Here is a 6,000-nt window from a genome sequence, read left to right on the forward strand (position 1 = left end):
CAAGAAAATATTCCCCACACCATGACACCACCACCACCAGCCTGAACCGTTGATACAAGGCAGGATGGATCCATGCTTTCATGTTGTTGACGTCAAAAATTCTGACCCTACCATCCGAATATTGCAGCAGAAATTGAGACTCATCAGACCAGGCAACGTTTTTCCAATCTTCTACTGTCCAATTTCGATGAGCTTGTGCAAATTGTAGCCTCAGTTTCCTGTTCTTAGCTGAAAGGAGTGGCACCCGGTGTGGTCGTCTGCTGCTGTAGCCCATCTGCCTCAAAGTTTGACGTACTGTGCATTCAGAGATGCTCTTTTGCCTACCTTGGTTGTAACGGGTGGCGATTTGAGTCACTGTTGCCTTTCTATCAGCTCGAACCAGTCTGCCCATTCTCCTCTGACCTCTGGCATCAACAAGGCATTTCCGCCCACAGAACTGCCGCTCACTGGATGTTTTTTCTTTTTCGGACCATTCTCTGTAAACCCTAGAGATGGTTGTGCTTGAAAATCCCAGTAGATCAGCAGTTTCTGAAATACTCAGACCAGCCCTTCTAGCACTAACAACCATGCCACGTTCAAAGGCACTCAAATCACCTTTCTTCCCCGTACTGATGCTCGGTTTGAACTGCAGGAGATTGTCTTGACCATGTCTACATGCCTAAATGCACTGAGTTGCCACCATGTGATTGGGTGATTAGAAATTAAGTGTTAACGAGCAGTTGGACAGGTGTACCTAATAAAGTGGCCGGTGAGTGTATATTGTAATGCAAATCCTTAGAGAAAGCATATTTTCAATGCATCTGTAATTGGCTTTTGCAACCTGTCTTTAGTGAAAATGAGGTCCCTAGTGATAGGTTCCCTTTAAACAGTGACCACCCTATGTGGTATTATTTGCAGCCAAACAATACTATATCCAATCTTGCAGGTATCTTTAATCTTTTAACCATTGTACTTACAAAAAAATTGAGATAAGGCTTTTCTACATAAGACTGCCCATTGAATTTAGCCAATGTTTCCTGCCACAGGTAAATTGTATATGAAAGCTTAGGTAGTAACCTGTGTTTTTCCCCCATGGCAAAAATATCTGTAGAAATTCAGACCAGTGTGTCCCTGTCCTCAAGTTTATTCACATGTCACAATCAGTTCTTGTACTTTACCATATAAATAGACAGTGTGCCACTAACACAAAGTGGCATATTGATCATACGCTGGCACTAAGGGCCCCCACACACTGCCGGATCTATCAACAGGCTCTGTTAACATGGGCAAAATCCCAGCAAAATAAAACAAAACATTAACATAAAAAAGTGAAATTTTTAAATCTGGCATCCAATAATGCAGGATGGCAATTCTGCATACACATCGCTGAACAGCAGTGTTATATGGAATTTCACAAGACCAGAAACAGAAGAATGAGCAAAAACAACCGATTATCAAATCCCTATGATTATATCCAGTGACAGAGGCATAATTTGTGTAAGCATTTGCTTCCTTAGACGGTCTTCATAATTTACAAGTGTTTACAGATTTCACGGACTGTCTGCTAATCCAGAATATTTGATTTATCAGGCCCTATTGTACATTTTGCAAAAAAATGTAATATACATTTATAAAGAAGAGAATAAGCAACTACCTTGATGATTTCATAATAGTGTAATGTAGAATTAGCTTAGACTTCCTGAAAATACGAATATCTGCATCGTATAGACATAAACCTGACACTATACTGATAGCAGCATGAAGACGCAAGCAGACAACTACAGAAGAATAAATTATGAATGGACCTAAAGTGCGTGATATGGAGAAAGATCTGCACAGTGATGTTAGAATTAGAGGAATAACACTTAAGGAGACTCAATGTTACTTACAGTTTGGACTCTAAATCTGCATTACAGCCAGTGACAAAGCACACACTGCCCATACTGCACTATAGAGATGGCTGGCTGGAGCTCACATACTCAGGTGTCAGCTCAGCAGAGACTCTACACACTCACACCAGCTCACACTTCCTTTTTCCGGGTCTGTGATGAAATCCATTGTAGCTACAGCACATTTAAAGTGACAGTCCTTCCTACCTGTCAATGCATCTAGCAGTTCTGAACTTGTAGCACAGCTATAAGCTATACAGTCTGATAAGCAGAAATCTACTATGTGTAAGTATTAAACCCCTTCCCGCCGCAGCCCTTTTTCGTTTTTGCGTTTTCATTTTTCACGCAACACCTTAAAAAATCTATAACTTTTTTATTTTTTCATGTACAGAGCTGTGTGATGGCTTGTTTTCTGCATAACAAATTGCAATTGCACTAGTGGTATTCAATATTCCATGCCATGTACTCGGAAGCGGCAAAAAAAATCCAAATGCAGTGAAATTGGTGAGAAAACACATTCATACCGATTTCTTGTGGGCTTGGATTTTACTAATAATATACTAAATAGTAGTTTTCTGCCTCTAAAATACTGATAACCTGTAGGATAGGTTATCAATATCACATCGGGGAGTTTCACACAATCTTGTATTGATGATTTATCCTAAGGATGGTTTGATTAGATACCACGGCCTCAGCACTGGGAGGCAACACTGTATAAAGGACAGTTATTAACCATTGCTATAAATAGACAAAAAGGACATGAAACAAAAGTAGGTCCAAACTAGAATTATTTCAAGTGTATGCCTACATTCATGCACATTATCAGAATGTGTAATCAGGACTGTGTATAGCTGTAGTTTGAGCCGAAACCTGGATAATTCATTAACTGGGTATTTGTCTTACAAGCAGTCCCGGGGTTACGTACAGCATAGGTTCTTTAGGTTTGTGCTTGATTTGAATTTGTATGTGTCGGAATATATTTCTACATTTAATATATGAAGCTGGGTGTGTGTGTGTGTGTCTGCTAAAGGTATCTGCACTGTCGTGTTTACATTCACTAAATTTTACACATCCGCTCTCTATGACTCAGGGAACGTCATAGAATAGGTTTTCACCCTGCAACTTCCAAACTACAGTTATTTACCACCATATACAGGAGCCATTTTCTGCTGTTGCTGTGGCAGTTAGAAGCTGAGCTGTGATTGGTTGCTGTTTTGCCACAGGTCATTATTATGAACGCTGAGCTTTGATTGGTTACTATAGGCAATTTGTATAAGACAGTTTATGTGTGAGATAAAATGGATAGAGGCAGGGAGACAGATATAGAGATAGAGAGAGAGACACAGTACAGAGAGACAGAAAGGCAGAGAGACAGTCCCATACAGAGAGACAGTCCGGCAGAGTGACAGTCACATACAGAGAGACAGACCGAGACAAATCAGAAGATATGAAGCTAGCATCTTATCTTTTTTAAATCCATTAAAAATATTGACAACCATAGTCACAGTACATCATCTCAAGGTTTTGGAGAGTAAAAAAAACAACAAACAGCTTTGCTGGAGAGACAGTCCAGAGAAGGACAAATCAGTCAAAGACTGATAACTGCAGCCTTTGACTAAAGTAAAGCATCCAGAGAGCTTCACTAGAGGTGAAGAGGGCAAGAGAGGTCCATCTTTAACTAGGGATCGTCTGTAAGTTGACTGCCTGTATTTGGAAACAGTCTAAAGGGAAAGTTCTCCCTGGGAGCATACAGACCTAAAAGCATACTGAAATGCTCTGCATGCAGTCACATTTTTCCTCAAAGAAGTTATATTCCCAAATCCTTTACCATAAATTCCCTTGTATTGCTAGGAATATTGATAGGCAGGGTTAACAATGAGTATTATTGGTGATTGCTTTAACTAGATTGTTGTGTTTGTGTTGTCCTTTATTATACTTCTGTAAAGCTTTATGCATTGTAATTGTTCTTATGTTGTTGTGTTTTTACACACTTCTTGACTTTTTATGTGATGGCAATCTATAAGGCTGTGCAGATTCTCATTGGTTTTTGCTATTATTGGGGAGTTATATATTTTTTCACATATCCTTGTCTATTTCTCCCTTCATTGTGCAAAAACTAATATTACAGAAAGTGGCAGAGAGCAATGTGTCATACGAATTGGACTAAACAAACCCAGTTCACATGGAGTGAACACAATAGGAAATATAAAGGTCCTTCCCATACCTCAAACACACGTGTATATTATAATATATCCAGAAAATACCACACTGGTATAGATTCTATATCCAAAAATTCTTGTACAAGTGAACACATACCAAAAGTAGATGCTATACAAACATGAAAAGTCCAAGAAACATGTTTCTGTAGTAAACTTGACTGTATATAAATCCACTCCAAACATTTTTTACCAGAGACCAAGCTTCATGGAAACGACTGGTGAGCACTCATTGCTGTGTGCAGTCACCTCCCACCTTGCTGATGTTCCGCCATTACCAGTAATAGTACTACATGTAGTGAACACCAGCTAAGACTGGCTCTAGGCTGCTCTTGCTGTCATGGCTTTACTATTATTTATTTTCTGATATTTCTATTAAATATTAATTATTTAAATCTATTCATTAGCATAAAGTAGGCAAATTGATTTGTCAAAAAATATAAAATTACAAACTAAGATATTACATTGTATCTTACAAAGTGGCACTTAAAAATAAACTTCTCGCCATAATTCATGCTTAATATGAACAAAATTGAAAATACATTTAACTAACTCAAACAATAAAGTTACCATGTTAAAACATACAATCATGCAATGAACACAATGGTAAAAAGGCAATTTTTCATTCATTATTCCAAAACTAAATAAGTAAAAATGAATTAATAAAGTATGAATATTTTTAGTTCAATAATGGAGCCAAAAGTACTTGTCCTCCATAAAACAACCCCTGACACAGCTTTGTTCTTGAAATAAGGATCTGGTTCTTGGAATTCCAAAATAACTATAAAAAAAAAAAGCTTATGGTCCAAAAAAGCTTGGCCCTTAATGGGGCGCGCAGGCATGGTAGAAGTTGAGTTCCATCTGATGTTTGGAATATAAAATATTGTGTAATGTATACTGTATTTTCAGAGATGATTTATTGGTCAATAGTGAGCCATTTCATATTCTGCAAATTTCTGAAACATTACTTTGCCCCGTCTTCAATTTAGAATTCCTTGATCCTTCTGTAAAACACAATTGTGTGTTGATACAGAAGGGTACATCTTTGGAGCTTGCATGTGTATTTAGAAAATGTTTGCACCACTTTTGTCTCACTTATGCACTTTGTCTGACACTTTAGAAAACTGAATCTAAAGGGGCATGGTAGTTCACCAAAAAGAAAAAGGTGCACACTTCCCAAATCAGCGGAGGGTGTACCTAATAATTGAAGACCGTGCACCACTTTTGAATTATCTGGCCTAACTTGCACATTAGTGAGGCAAACTGCACTAAGGCAGTTTGCATCACTTTTTATAAATGTGGGTCTAATCTTTTCCCGACGTGTTACCCGAATATTTCCGATTTGCGCCGATTTTTCCTGAATTGCCCAGGGATTTTGGCACACGCGATTGGATTGTGGCGCATCGGCGCCGGCATGCACGCGACTGAAATCATGGGGGCATGGCCGTAAAAAAACCTGACGGATTCTGAAAAACCGCCGCATTAAAAAAAAGGGTCGCTCGACACGTGCTTACCTTCACTCAGGGTAGGACGGTGAACTCCGATGCAATCCGATGGTCTTCAGCGCAGCAGCGACACCTGGTCGATGTCGGAGGAACTACCTTAGTGAATCCCGGCCGGACCCGAATCCACCGCAGAGAATGTGCCGCTGGATCGCGAATGAACCGGGTAAGTAAATCTGCCCCACTGTCTAATTGCATTTATTATTATTATTACATATAATATGTAAATTACCAAAACATTCATCAACTTTACTTTGTATTGCATCTTTAGTAGAGATGAGCGAACATGCTCGTCCGAGCTTGATGCTCGGTCGAGCATTAGGGTACTCGAAACTGCTCGTTGCTCGGACGAATACTTCGCCCGCTCGAAAAAATGGCAGCTCCCGCCGTTTTGCTTTTTGGCGGCCAGAAACA

General features: G+C 39.3%; 1 protein-coding gene across 5 annotated transcripts in view; it reads right to left on the minus strand.

Moving 5' to 3' along the window:
• PHTF1 (putative homeodomain transcription factor 1) overlaps positions 1-1,995 on the minus strand; it is an 86,395-nt gene extending 84,400 nt beyond the window's left edge. For all 5 annotated transcript variants that reach the window (XM_072137630.1, XM_072137632.1, XM_072137634.1 and 2 more), the window contains exon 1: positions 1,869-1,995. The gene's annotated coding sequence lies outside the window, so the exon portion shown is untranslated. The remainder of the gene's footprint in view (positions 1-1,868) is intronic.
• Between the last annotated feature and the right edge of the window lie 4,005 nt (positions 1,996-6,000).

The sequence above is a fragment of the Engystomops pustulosus genome, chromosome 2 (genome assembly GCF_040894005.1).
Source record: "Engystomops pustulosus chromosome 2, aEngPut4.maternal, whole genome shotgun sequence".
Classification (NCBI taxonomy): domain Eukaryota; kingdom Metazoa; phylum Chordata; class Amphibia; order Anura; family Leptodactylidae; genus Engystomops; species Engystomops pustulosus.